This window comes from Podarcis bocagei, assembly GCF_964188305.1.
Source record: "Podarcis bocagei genome assembly, chromosome: 13".
Classification (NCBI taxonomy): domain Eukaryota; kingdom Metazoa; phylum Chordata; class Lepidosauria; order Squamata; family Lacertidae; genus Podarcis; species Podarcis bocagei.
This window is the reverse complement of record NC_138138.1, coordinates 5,758,067-5,772,499: the sequence shown is the minus strand read 5'-3', so window position 1 is coordinate 5,772,499 and position 14,433 is coordinate 5,758,067. Positions and strand designations below refer to the sequence as shown.

The window sequence follows — 14,433 nt, the reverse complement described above, 5'->3', positions numbered from 1 at the left end:
GCTCCGGGGCGCAGCGGACGCCTGGCGGCCGGCGAGGCGAGGCGAGGGCAGGCCCGCTCCCTGCGCCGGCATCTGCCCGGGAGGGCCGGGCCCCGAAACCCCAGGATAACAGGAGAGAGAGGGGGGAAACAGGTCTGCTCCCGAGCCCTCTCTGCACAGCTTCAGGTCGCCTCTCCGCCGGTTGCTCTCCATAGATGGTCGCTGGATTTGACCTACCGTGATAGTTGCTTCTGAATTGTGACAGCATTTTATTATTAGATTATAGTATTTGAGAGGCAACGTAAGGCCAAACATGTCGCTCAGATCCCTTTTTTAAAAAAGGGGAAATGACAGGTAAAGGTAAAGGGTCCCCAAAGGCTTTGGAATAGCTGGAGAAGCCCCTGGGCTGGAAGGACCATTTCCGATAAGGCATTCCTCCATCCCTACCCCCATCTCCTGCCGCACAGCACAGGGCAGGTACTGAGGTCGTGCGGGGAAAAGCAGCAAAGGGGGAAGGCCAGATTTGGAACAGAAATGGAGAAGAGAAAGGGGGGGAGGGAGTGAACTGAAAGGATCCTGGGGGTGTCTTGAGAGATCTGGTGCAAGGCAACAAAGTTGTGGCTTACAGGAGTGCTCTGCTGTTTGTGTCCATCTGTGCTCAAATTTGTAGGACTATAAATCAACCTAAACGTTGCAAAGCCACCAAATGTCTCCAATGACCATTCCCTTCAAAAGAAGCCAAACCCCCATGAAAGTGCTGCCCCTGAATCTTTTCGTGGTGTGTGTAGAGAGAGAGGGAGTGGTCTAGTGGATCACAGTTTTTATTAAGACCACACAACACTGTTTTGACCCAGGCGTGGGCAACCTGTGATTCTGTATGTTGCCCAACACCACCTTTTGTCGTACGTGAAGACCATGTCTAAAGTGCAGTGCTCTGGCGCCCTTCCCCCCACCCTCAGCAGCACAGAGCGATGTCCCAGACACCCTGGAGACACTTGCAGGCAAGTTCTCTGCCAACCGAGACCAGGCACTCCCCTACGGCCGTTGGCACTTCTGCCAAACACAAGTACCAGGTACTTTTGCAGGATTGCAGCCTGGGCGCATGGAATAAAAGAAGCATTTGTTCTGCTGCACAGCGTTTCTCTACAAGCTGCATGGGGAAAGTATATTTGGACTCTGCCCCCAGGGGTGGGGTGAGGGCCGGCTGGGGCATGGGCCAAGGTGTGTTTCCACTTGGAACTTGTTGAGGTGCCCATGCTCCTCCTCTCCAGGGAGCCTTGAAAGTTCGGGCCTTGCCAGAGTCACAAGGCTTTTGGCATGAGCAGAAGGGCCACAGCTAAAGGGGTCTTTGCTGGGGTTTTGTGCTCCATATGGGGGTGGGAGAGAGAGACCCCAGCGCATTCCTCAAAGGGACCCTGGAAATGAATTTCAATTTTAAATATCTGACGTGCAGAAAGACACCGCAGGCAGCGTGGGTCTTCTATGGAACTTGTTGCCCCACCCCTCTGGAATCAAGATGTGGTAAAAGTGATCAGCCTCTCTTTTTGAGGATGAAAATGTTAAGGCCAGGGCCGGCCCCCATGAGGCAAAGTGAGGCAACTGCCTCAGGTGGCAGGATCCACAGGGTAGCAGATCCAAATGTAGATCTTTATTCCCTGTAGTTCAAAAAAGCTTTTTGACACTGCCACTGGAGAATTAAAAGCAATTGAGCAACAAGAAGCTGGGGTCTTCCTTGACTCATCAGACTTGAGCTCCACTGTGGCTCATTTCCAAGGGTAAGTATCTCCATTCCATTCCTGGAAAACAGCTGACCTTGCACTGGCATCTAAAATTGGCTTTCAGGTTATTAAAGTCTAAAGAGATGCCTGTTTGCCAATATTCATGAGTCAATAGGACTTACTCCCAGGTAAATGGGATTGGGATTGCAGGCTAAATTGTGTACAGTTAATGGCATACATTTTATAGAAAATAAAATCACTTGAACTGGAATCGGGATAGCTGGTGGATTTTTGGACAGTTGCTTGTAACAATGAAAAACAGGCTCTATCTGAACAACTGTTAAAGGTGTCTGTGTGTACATTTCCTTGTAATTTTAAAAGCCTGTTCTGAAAGGATACACTAATATTTGGGAGTACAAATGCTTTGTGTGATTCAGCCATTGATAAAAAGTGTATGAGGGATATTTCTTGGGCACCCTGAACTGGGCCTGTAGATCTATTTAGTTTTTGTGTGCAACAGCTGCATTGTTTGACACAAAACTGTTCCGTGATTTTAAAAACTTAGAAGGTTCACCGCAAAACTGGTTATATATAGCCGTAGCAAAGGAGCCTTGTACCAGCAGCCTACGAAGATCTTACCAGTGTCTGAGTGAATAAGGGCAGAATACTTCAGGAAAACAACACTTAATTGGAAAATAAGCTGCAGCGTATTGGAAGGAAGATTGCCACTGTCATGTATAAAGAGAGAGACATATATTGATATAGATGAAACCCAGTTCAAGGGGTTGATCTTTTTTGGTGATGCAGAAGGGGGCTGCCTATTCATCTGGGCTGCCATTCAAGGCGACTGCTCTAGAACCCAGCAGCCTTGTTGAAGTTTTAAGTACAGTGTGGTAAGGAAAGGAAGCAATTAATTTCCATCTGTATTTTTTAATTATTTAACTTAAAATATTTATTATTCACTCTTCATTGTAAGAACAGTCCTAAAGCAGCATACATAAAATCAAAGCACATACAGTAAAATAATACATTTATCATACTAACAGCCAGGAGAACTAAAACAATAAGTGTTCTTAATAATAAACAAAAGAAGAAAGAAAAAGAGAGTCCTGAAATATATGATGTACATTCTTTTGTCTGTCCGTAATCTTCAGCTTCATTGGATGTCCACAAGATTGAGTGTCATGAGAGAGAGAGACAAAAACTGAATACAATATTTGGTTCGGATTCTGATTTGCCGCTTCAAAAAAGAGTTTGATTCATTCTGAACCAAGTTAAAGGCTATCTGATTCAACTCGAGGTCTGAATCTAAATCCCAGTTAAAAAAACTGAAACTTTGTGCTTCCCCATTCACTGTTATGGGATTATTTTCAATACTTATAACTTACCCATCCCTTTACAGAAGTGGATGAAATTGTGAGGCATTGCAGCCCTTCTGTGTGGACAAAGCCTGCTAAAGTCCAGATAAATAGGTCTGGCAGCATTGGGCTGGATAGCTTTGAAATCCCTCCCCCTCCCTGCAAAAGAAACTATTTTGAGGGAGAACTGGGTGGGGCAGGGAGACAAAATAATATGATGCTCTGGCACTAATGGACCCAGAGAGGACTGATATTCTCAAACCGAGCGTGTCCCAAACACACTTCTCTTTTGGATAATTTGTAGCTGTATGAGGTTGCTTGGTGGCATGACCGACAGACACTCTTGGGTTCAAGAAGATTATGTACATGGCATGCCAGGGTGCTCAATGAAGAGACAAAAAGCTTCCCTGATAAATCATCCTTGTTTAAGATTTAAAACCAGTGATAAGAAAGAACTGTTCCCCATCCCCCTTCACTCTTGCTGTTTCAGCCCTGGAGAGATAAGAGAGATCTGCTGGACGTCATAAATTTTACAAAGAGAGTTACAAAGCAAGTGAGGAAACAATTGACGGTTCTATTTTCACGAAGCACTAGGAGATTCTGGAAAAAGAAGAAGCTCTCATTAAGCACATTAAAAGGTGCTCATGAGAGGGAACAGACTGGGAGGAGGAGGTGTCGGAAGAAGAAGAGGTAAGGTTTAGTGAGCAGGAAGAAGCTGTGGCAGAGAGCAGTTCAGACTCCAGGGCTGAAGCAAAAGTTGGAGAGGAGGGGTGGAACCAGAGGCTGGTGAAGAAGCCAGGGGGTCTCCCCCTTGTACTGCAACCAGTTCCCTTCTCCCCTGGTTTCCCAGGACACAGAGAGAAATGAAAAGAGCAGAGCAGAGAATGGTTGTGCACAGAAGCAGTTGGCGACTGGGAAACGCCCTAGAGAGGAGAAGCCTTAGAGAGCAGTGGGAAGGCCATCAGTTCTCGCAAGTGCAGGCTGGCCCCCAGCAGAGACATGGTACATGGTAGGCAGGCGGGGGGAGGGACTTGGTGGGCTGCCCTGTTCAGCAGATGGCATGGGAGCCAACTCCTAGGGCCTGAGGGGTCTTTGACCCCCCATAAAACATTTGAGGGACCAGGCCCCCTCAAAGTTGATGGGCATTGCCATTCAAATGGTGTGCATGCACCGCATCATGTGATCAATTATATGTGGTGGGTCTTACCTGCCCCCCTCCAATATTTTATTTAAGTTGGCACCCCCAGTAGGTGGACTTGGGGGTGGCAGCTACCTGTCAGTGAGTGCAGTGGGTTGGGCTAGATTACCCTATTGGGTCCCCTTCCCAGTGGCGTAGCATGGGTTGTCAGCACCCGGGGCAAGGCAAGTAATTTGCGCCCCCTAACCCGTGGATTTGCGCCCCCTAACCCTCAGATGTTGCGCCCGGTGCGGCCGGCCCCCCCTGCACCCCCCACGCTACGCCACTGCCCCTTCCAACTCCACAGATCTCTCCCTGCTCTTAGTTAATGACCAGCCCTAAGGGGCCCTTGTGTATGGGGGGGGGATAGAGGTGGTGAGGAGGCCGAAGTGGCCATTAGCCACCTCCCCCACCCCCACTGTACACTTGTCTTCTGTGTTTATTTACTGGCTTCACAAGAGTCTCGAATCATTTTGACTAGAAGCCTCAAATATTTTTATTTTTACCTCCTAATTGTATATGTTTAATCATATATATTCAGTTCTGTACATGAAATGGTATTGACTGCATTGTGAACACTTTAATTCATGATACAGGGATTTATTTTGGTGTGTGGCTGGCTCGCTGTTTCTGTGGGGAAGTGCTCTTGCGGCCCACACGGTCTGAGAGGTTGGGCTGCCCTGCTGTAGCCAGCTGCGCCGGGTGGTTTGCAATTGCTCACTAGTGCTCTGCAAGTCCAAGCGGAACAAAGGCCAAATGAGGATGCTTTATTAAATCAATCCTGAAAAGAAATCTGTGTATCAAATCCTTAGTGCTGTGATCAAGCAGAAATAACTGGTCACGCGCAGTAATGCTCAACAGTGACTCTTGCTTGTTGGTTGGATGGATGTGAAAGCACAGGTAAAGACCTCCTGATCCATGCAATTAGAGCTTTTGTGTTCAATAGAACAGGTTGTGCTGAGTCTTGTTGCATTGTTGTTCCTACAGGATAAATATGGGAGGTCTGACCACCCCCTGGTTACTTGTGCTCCTAGTGGGGCATAGGTAGAAGACGGGAGTATTGAAACCTGAGTGAAGAACCTGCTCTGCTTCTGTGCAAACTTATTAAACCTTTACTTCCAGTCATAGATTAGATTACTATGATATCCAGCATCATGCTTCCTTTTATCCATGATGTTTTTAAAAAATGGTAAAGATGGAATGATGGAACGATGTGGCACTTGGAGACCAGATGCAACCTGACTCATGTAAAAGGCCAATTTTGTCTTTCAAATATTAACAAGCAGAGACACAAAAGCATAATGGGCAGTATCGCGCACTTAAATCTGCAGCTTTGTTTCAAGTATGAAGAATTAACCACAAATGTCAGTGAAGATAAAGGGTATGCCAAGTTGCTAAATAACTTGAAGGTAGGTAAACCAACTGCAGAAGAGAAAATAACAAGGGTTGCCACATGTCCTCTTTTTCCAGGACAGGTCCTCCTTCTTATGATGAGAGTGGCCAGAGAGAGCCATAGTTAAAAGCAGAAGTCGGCAAATGTGTCCTCTTTTTTGCTCTTCAAAATATAGCAACCCTTAAATAACATTGGAGAAGATACTGGTTTTCTGTAGTCAGCCAACATATGACTAAAGCAGGAGACATATTTGTCTCATTAATAAATGAATATTTTTTCTTTGTATGGCAACTTAGAAAGAAGCTTGCCAGTTCAAATGTTAATATGAGAAAAGGAAAACATAACTGAAACAGCAACAAGGGCTGCAGATAATATTCCACAGTATATGTTTGGGGAAACTGAACAAGATATGTGAACTGGAACACGTTTTTAGAACTGTTGGAAGTGTGTGTAAATGCTTGTGTTGTACTCGGGAGAAATCTATGTGTTGGAAAAGGATTAATGTTGTGGGTTTCCACTATGACATATACCAAAAACAGGTGGAACATCTAATAATCAAATTTGACAGGGTTCCTGAACCAGAAAGTAACTATGGAAGGAAAGGTTCCTCTCATCATATCATATGCTTTGACATTGTTAGTTGTTGTTTTTTAAGTTTATATAGAACCATAGAGTTGGAAGAGACCACAAGGGCCATGGAGTCCAACCCCCTGCCAAGCAGGAAACACCATCAGAGCACTCCTGACATATGGTTGTCAAGCCTCTGCTTAAAGACCTCCAAAGTAGGAGACTCCACCACACTCCTTGGCAGCAAATTCCACTGTCGAACAGCTCTTACTGTCAGGAAGTTCTTCCTAATGTTTAGGTGGAATCTTCTTTCTTGTAGTTTGGATCCACTGCTCCGTGTTCACTTCTCTGGAGCAGCAGAAAACAACCTTTCTCCCTCCTCTATGTGACATCCTTTTATATATTTGAACATGGCTATCATATCACCCCTTAACCTCCTCTTCTCCAGGCTAAACATGCCCAGCTCCCTTAGCCGTTCCTCATAAGGCATCGTTTCCAGGCCTTTGACCATTTTGGTTGCCCTCCTCTGGACCCGTTCCAGTTTGTCAGTGTCCTTCTTGAACTGTGGTGCCCAGAACTGGACACAGTACTCCAGGTGAGGTCTGACCAGAGCAGAATACAGTGGCACTATTACTTCTCTTGACCTAGATGCTATACTCCTATTGATGCAGCCCAGAATTGCATTGGCTTTTTTAGCTGCCGCGTCACACTGTTGGCTCATGTCAAGTTTGTGGTCAACCAAAATTCCTAGATCCTTTTCACATGTACTGCTCTCAAGCCAGGTGTCCCCCATCTTGTATTTGTGCCTCTCATTTTTTTTTGCCCAAGTGCAATACTTTACATTTCTCCCTGTTAAAATTCATCTTGTTTGTTTTGGCCCAGTTCTCTAATCTGTCAAGGTCGTTTTGAAGTGTGATCCTGTCCTCTGGGGTGTTAGCCACCCCTCCCAGTTTGGTGTCATCTGCAAATTTGATCAGGATGCCCTTGAGTCCATCATCCAAGTCGTTGATAAAGATGTTGAATAAGACCGGGCCCAAGACAGAACCCTGTGGCACCCCACTAGTCACTCTTCTCCAGGATGAAGAGGAACCATTGATGAGCACCCTTTGGGTTCGATCAGTCAGCCAGTTACAAATCCACTGAGTGGTAGCATAGTCAAGGCCGCATTTTACCAGCTTCTTTACAAGAATATCATGGGGCACCTTGTCGAATGCCTTGCTGAAATCAAGGTAGGCTACATCCACTGCGTTCCCTTCATCTACCAGGCTTGTAATTCTATCAAAAAACGAGATCAGGTTAGTCTGACATGACTTATTTTTCAGAAATCCATGCTGACTATTGGTGATCACCGCATTCCTTTCTAGGTGCTCACAGACTGTTTGCTTAATGATCTGCTCCAGAATCTTCCCTGGTATTGATGTCAGACTGACTGGGCGGTAATTATTTGGGTCCTCTCTTTTCCCCATTTTGAAAATAGGGACAACATTTGCCCTCCTCCAGTCTGCCGGGACTTCGCCTGTTCTCCAGGAATTCTCAAAGATGACTGCCAGTGGTTCTGAGATCACATCTGCCAGTTCTTTTAATACTCTTGGATGCAGTAGATCTGGCCCTGGAGACTTGAATACATCTAAACTACCAGCTTCTTTACAAGAATATCATGGGGCACCTGATATACCTTTTCAGAAAAAATACATCACAGTGATTTACAGCAATATAAAACCAAACAATAACATTGTAAAAACAAGTAAAAAGCAAAAAATTAATTAAAAATATAGACCATTATGGGGGATGTACTCTTAATTGTTGGCATCATGGCTCCCGAGCTGCCTTTGGACAGTATTGTGGGTTTGGAGGCATGCGTTACGCAGCTTTAGAGCATGAAAGGTCTGCTGCTCTTGGCATTTGATCTGTTAAGAGCAACCTGTAACCCAGCATGCAGAGATGGATGTAATATATTGCACCATTTATTTTTATAAAGGATTTACTTTCCCTCATTGACATGATGAAGCAACTTCCCCAGGAGTTGTGCTGGTGCCAGGCTATTTTGCACCTTAGGCAAGGCTAACTACTTGCACCCGCCACCCCTCAAAATGGCTAACTTCAATTTTTTTAAAAAATGGATTTCTTGTAGAAAAAATGCACAAAACCTGAAACTGCTAAATTTATCTCAAATTGCAAGACTAGGTAATACAGCAATCTTTGGTTATCTTTATCAAATACAAATTAAAGTGTTTTAGCACACAAATAACTCTGAATAATATTGTGAATTGTGATGTTAAAATTTAAGTCTCATAAAAGTTTCAATTTCAGGCACATCATAACTTCTCTTTGTGTGCCTTTTGCTTTGCAAAGTTTATCACCAGTTCCTTCAGGTCAAGTGGCGATGCTTCTTTCAGTCTTTTGAACCTGTTTCTTCTAGGGCTGGTTAAACATTTTTTAGCTGAACAACTTGCAGCAAAAACAAATAAACACAGGAGATGGGCTTGGAGCAGTCGTTTTCCATTCTTGTCATATACCCGTCAGATCCAAGACTACTGATAGTTGACGCGTCTGCTGATAACCCACTTACTACCTTCAAAGCAAATGATATCGGAGAAAGGGAATTGCAGTCTAGAGAAGGCAAGTTGAGAGGAAGGAGTAGGAAGTTCTTGAGCCATAAGACTCTTGCTTTGTAACCTAGCTTAATAATATCCAGATATGCTCCAAGAGACATGAGGGGAAGATTCCATATATTGGCCCAAATGCAGGGACTGAGGGAAAATATGCCGGGGTCAGAGGTGCAAACCTCCTACCCTGCTGGCAATCTGTTTTCTTATTCTGGGCCAGAGGAGCAAGTAAAGCAGTTGCAGAACACACCGAGCTGGCTGTGGAAGGTACAGTGTACAAAATGATTTCTACAACTCCCCAGAGGAGGAGGAGACATGAGGTGGTGACTCCCTACTGAGGGGGACAGAGGTAGCAATGTCAGGTGCCCCATTTTAAGCTGGACATCCTGGATTGACAGACGCCTTCTGATCCCAATTCTGGATGTCCCATTTTGAGTCCCGTGCTCTCTCTGCACCAGAGCAGAGGACCAAAAGACGGGCGCTTTTTGGTTCTGTGCTGCGGCACAAGTCAGTTGGCTCAAACCGGAGTGTGGGACCAAAAAATGGAAGGGAAACCCTGTGTGTCGCCACTCTTCTTTCTCCTTCCATCACAGCACTTCTGGAAGTATGCCTGCGACAGCGAAGGAGGAGACAGAGGCTGGTACCTGTGGCATCTCCCGACAGCTGGCACAGTGTCTCCTGATGCTACGGAGGATGACAATGGACAAAGGTAGGAGCGAGGACTCTAGTCCAGAATTCAGTGGCCAGGTTGCTCAGCAGGACAAGATGGTTTGAGCATACTAACCTGATTCTGGTCTGACTGCACTGGCTGCCAATTAACTTCCAGGCCTAATTCAATGTGCTTGTTTTGACCTATAAAGCCTTAAATGGCTCAGGACCACCATACCTCAAGGACCGCCTCTCTCCATGTGAACCGACCTGAACCCTGAGAACATCTTCTGAGGCCCTTCTTCGTGTGCCTCCTCCACAAGAGGTCCAGAGGGTGGCAACACGAGAACGGGGCCTTTTCTGCAGTGGCCCCTCATTTGGTGAATGCTCTCTCCCTGGGGAAGTTTGCCTGGCGCCTTCATTACACACCTTTAGGTGCCAGGCGAAAACGTTCCTCTTCAACCAGGCCTTGGGCTGATTAACATCCTATACCCTTTTAAATGTGTTTGTGGGAGGAGGTTTATTGTTTTGTTTTGTTTCTGTTCTTGTTTCTATTATTTGTGTTTTTATCTTGTATTTTTATGCTGTGAACCACCCTGATATCTACAGATGGACAGTGTTATACAATTTTAATAAATAATAATAAAAATTAATAATAATAGCCTCCAACCAATTCTATGGTCTTCTCTACTTCATATATATATATAAATCCTAATTCTAATAGATGAAGGGCTTTTTTCAGCTGGAACTTGCAAGAACTCAGTTTCGGCACCTTTCACGTTGGTGCCATTGCCGTTATATGAGAACAAGGAAGCGTTGTACCTCTTTTTCTATAAAAATATTGCTGAATATATGAATTACTTAAAAATGATAAAATTTGACAAAACATAAAATTAAAGTAAAATCTTACCAGCAATTTTTAAGTTATTAGAAAAACTAATCTGAATCAAGCTTCCCCTCAGAGGTCAGTTCTGTGTCCCTCTGAGGTCTGCACCCAAGATAGCTGCCTATGAGGAAAGGCCTTTGGGACTTTTTAAGTTAGAAAGAAAGCAAATAAGAGGTGATGTGATAGATATTTACAAAATTATGCATGGCATGGAGAGAATGGATGTTTATAACATGACACTGCAGGCTTTAATTCTGAGTAAACATGAATAGGCTTTAACTGTACATTTTCCTATTGAACTATGGCAAAGAAATAGAAAGATTTATGAGTGGAGCAGTTTCCCCATTGCCTCACTTAGGGTAACAATATTAAGGTAATTTTAAAAACTATTTATTAATGGTTGCCATTAATTTGATTTTAATTTGATTTAATTAATTTTATAATGAATGTTTTAGAATGTTGGACTATTTTGATTGTTGTTAGCCGCCCTGAGCCCGGCTTCGGCTGGGGAGGGCGGGATATAAATAAAATTTATTATTATTATTATTATTATTATTATTATTATTATTATTATTATTATTATTTTATTATTAAGAGGTCTAGCTTGTCCATCCAAGAGGCTCAAAGTGGGGCTAAGATGTCTCCCGTGTCCCTACCACCACCTTTTCATGGGAATTTTGTTAAACGAAAGTAAAGACACAAGACTAATGCTAATAATATTAATATTTTTAAAAGTAATGAGCAGCAATGCTACTTTGTTTTTGTTCAGGCATTTGAGTGGGGTTTTGTGATGATGTAACGCATTGGCCTGAACAATGAAAATGTTGGTTTGATTATATAGTACATAGTCCAATTTCAGGAGGTGGATACTGTTGAACCCGAGCACAAATGACTTTGCAATGTTCCCCCGGGCCAAGAACGTTACCCTGCCCTTGGCTGGAAAACCAGGCAGAAGGCTGCTGAGAAAACTCCTCAGAGCCACTGCATTTGAATGGCCTCAGCTCAATTTCTTCTTCTTTTTTAAATGATATTTATTAAAGTTTAAAAAAAGGTTACAAAAATAAGAGAAAGGAAAGAAAGGAAAAAAATACAAAATACAGAAAAATAAAAACACTTAAAAACAAATCAATCTTTCCATGTCTTTTCTTTCATTTACTTGTTTCCCTGACCTCCTCACACCTCCCTTTTTTGTATTCCAGTTCAATGAGTTAATTCAGCAAATCCTTTCCCTCTTTGTTTTTATCTTAATCCTTTAATTTTATATGTTATAACTTTGGATTCTCACCTGTTAATAATCCATTTTTACATACACCTTTGTAACATTGCTGCTAAAACCACTTAACTTCATTCCGACATCATTCTAACATTCATTAATTTTGCAGTATTTCTGTAAATAGTCTTTAAATTTCTTCCAGTCTTCTTCCACCGACTCTTCTCCCTGGTCTCGGATTCTGCCAGTCATTTCCGCCAATTCCATGTAGTCCATCACCTTCATCTGCCATTCTTCCAGAGTGGGTAGATCTTGTGCCTTCCAATACTTTGCGATAAGTATTCTTGCTGCTGTTGTTGCATACATAAAGAAAGTTCTATCCTTCTTTAGCACCAATTGGTCCACTATGCCCAGGAGGAAGGCCTCTGGTTTCTTCGGGAAAGTATATTTAAATACCTTTTTCAGTTCATTATATATCATTTCCCAGAAAGCCTTAATCTTTGGGCACGTCCACCAAAGGTGAAAGAATGAACCTTCGTTTTCTTTACATTTCCAACATTTATTATTGGGCAAATGATAGATTTTTGCAAGCTTGACTGGGGTCATGTACCACCTGTATATCATTTTCATAATATTCTCTCTTAAGGCATTACATGACGTAAACTTCATACCTGTGGTCCATAACTGTTCCCAGTCAGCCATCATTATGTTATGTCCAACATCTTGTGCCCAATTATAGCAGATTTCACCGTTTCATCCTGAGTATTCCATTTCAACAGCAAGTTATACATCTTTGACAGAATCTTGGTTTTGGGTTCTAACAGTTCTGTTTCCAATTTTGATTTTTCCACCTGGAAGCCAATTTTCTTGTCCAAATTATATGCCTCCATTATCTGATAATAATGAAGCCAATCTCGCACTTTATTTTTTTAGTTTTGCAAAACTCTGCAATTTCAATCTGTCTCCCTCTTGTTCCAAAATTTCCCAATATTTCGGCCATTTGGCCTCCATGTTGAGCTTTTTCTGTGACTTCGCTTCCATCGGTGACAACCACCTTGGGGTTTTATTTTCAAGTAGGTCCTTGTATCTTATCCAGACATTAAACAATGCTTTCCTGACAATATGATTTTTAAATGCTTTATGTGCTTTGACCTTATCATACCATAAATATGCATGCCATCCAAATACATTATTAAAGCCTTCTAAATCCAAAATGTCTGTGTTTTCAAGAAGCAGCGATTCTTTCAGCCAGCAAAAAGCTGCTGATTCATAATAAAGTTTAAGGTCTGGCAGGGCAAATCCACCTCTTTTCCTTTGCATCTGTTAGTATTTTAAATTTTATTCTAGGCTTCTTGCCCTGCCAGACAAATCTAGAAATATCTCTCTGTCACTTCTTGAAGCAATCCATTTTGTCCAAAATTTGCAATGTTTGAAACAGAAATAACATTCTAGGCAATACATTCATTTTTATCGCAGCAATACGGCCTAGCAGTGAGAGCTTCAAATTTGACCAGATTTCTAGATCTTTTTTCACTTCATTCCAGCATTTTTCATAATTGTCTTTAAATAAATTCCCATTTTTAGCTGTCATATTAATCCCCAGGTATTTCACTTTCTTAACCACTGTTAAACCTGTCTCATTCTGAAACCTCTCTCTCTCAATCTCTGTTAAATTTTTCTCTAAGACCTTTGTTTTTAACTTATTTAGTTTAAATCCTGCAACCTGACCAAATTCTTGAATCAGTTCCAAAACTCTTTTGGTACTAGATTCTGGCTCCTGTAACGTCAATACTAAGTCATCTGCAAATGCTCTCAATTTGTACTGTTTAGCTCCGACTTGTATACCTTTAACCAATTGGTCCCTTCTAATCATATTCAACAGGACCTCCAGGACCGATATAAAAAGCAGTGGGGAGATTGGGCAACCTTGTCATGTCCCTTTTTCTATCTTAAATTCCTCCGTCACCACGTTATTCACAATTAATTTAGCATTTTGTTCTGAATAAATTGCACTTATACCATTTCCAAAGCCTTGACCTACCCCCATCCCCTGTAAATTCTTCTTCATAAAACTCCAAGAAATATTGTCAAAAGCTTTCTCCGCGTCCACAAATATCAAAACTGCCTTGGTATTAATATTCACTTGTAATTTTTCTAAAATATTGATTATGTTTCTCATATTGTCAGACAAGTGTCTACCCGGGAGAAAGCCTGCTTGATCTTTATGAATCTCTTCCACGAACACTTTTTTTTAGTCTTTTAGCCAAAATGTCTGCAAAAATTTTATAATCCACATTAAGCAGTGATATGGGGTGGTAGTTCTTAAGCTGCGTCTTTTCAGTCTCTGTTTTCGGTATAAGTGTGATATACGCTTCCTTCCACGACTCTGGTGCCCTTTTCCCATCCATTATTTCATTACAGACTTCCTTTAAAGGTTGTACTAACCATTCTCTTAAGGATCTGTAATATCTAGAAGTCAGTCCATCCGGTCCTGGAGATTTACCTAATTGCATATTCTGAATGGCACCTTCTACTTCCTGTTCAGTTATTTTATAGTTCAGCATTAATTTATTTTCTTGAGAGATTTTTTGTAATCCATTTATTTTCAAAAATTGGTCAAGGTCAATTTCTTTCTGTGGCCCTTGTGTATATAGTTGTTTAAAGTAACCTCTGGAAACAATTTCTAATCTCGACTGGGTTCTGTATGTTCTTTCCTTCCACTTCTAAATTTATAATAGTATTTAGTTTTTGTCTTTTTTTCATTTGCCAGGCCAACAATTTCCCACATTTATTAGCCGACTCAAATGTCTTTTGTCTCATTTGTTTAATTTTCCATTCTATCTCCTGATTCATCATTTTCATGTATTGTACTTGATATAGCTTTATTTCAA

At 42.3% G+C, this 14,433-nt stretch overlaps 1 long non-coding RNA gene across 1 annotated transcript; it reads left to right on the top strand.

Moving 5' to 3' along the window:
- The first annotated feature begins 16 nt into the window (after nt 1-16).
- Nucleotides 17-5,382, top strand: LOC308571497. The gene is made up of 2 exons (XR_014001492.1): nt 17-4,064; nt 5,220-5,382. It is a non-coding gene; the product is annotated as an uncharacterized lncRNA (long non-coding RNA).
- Nucleotides 5,383-14,433: the final 9,051 nt, after the last annotated feature.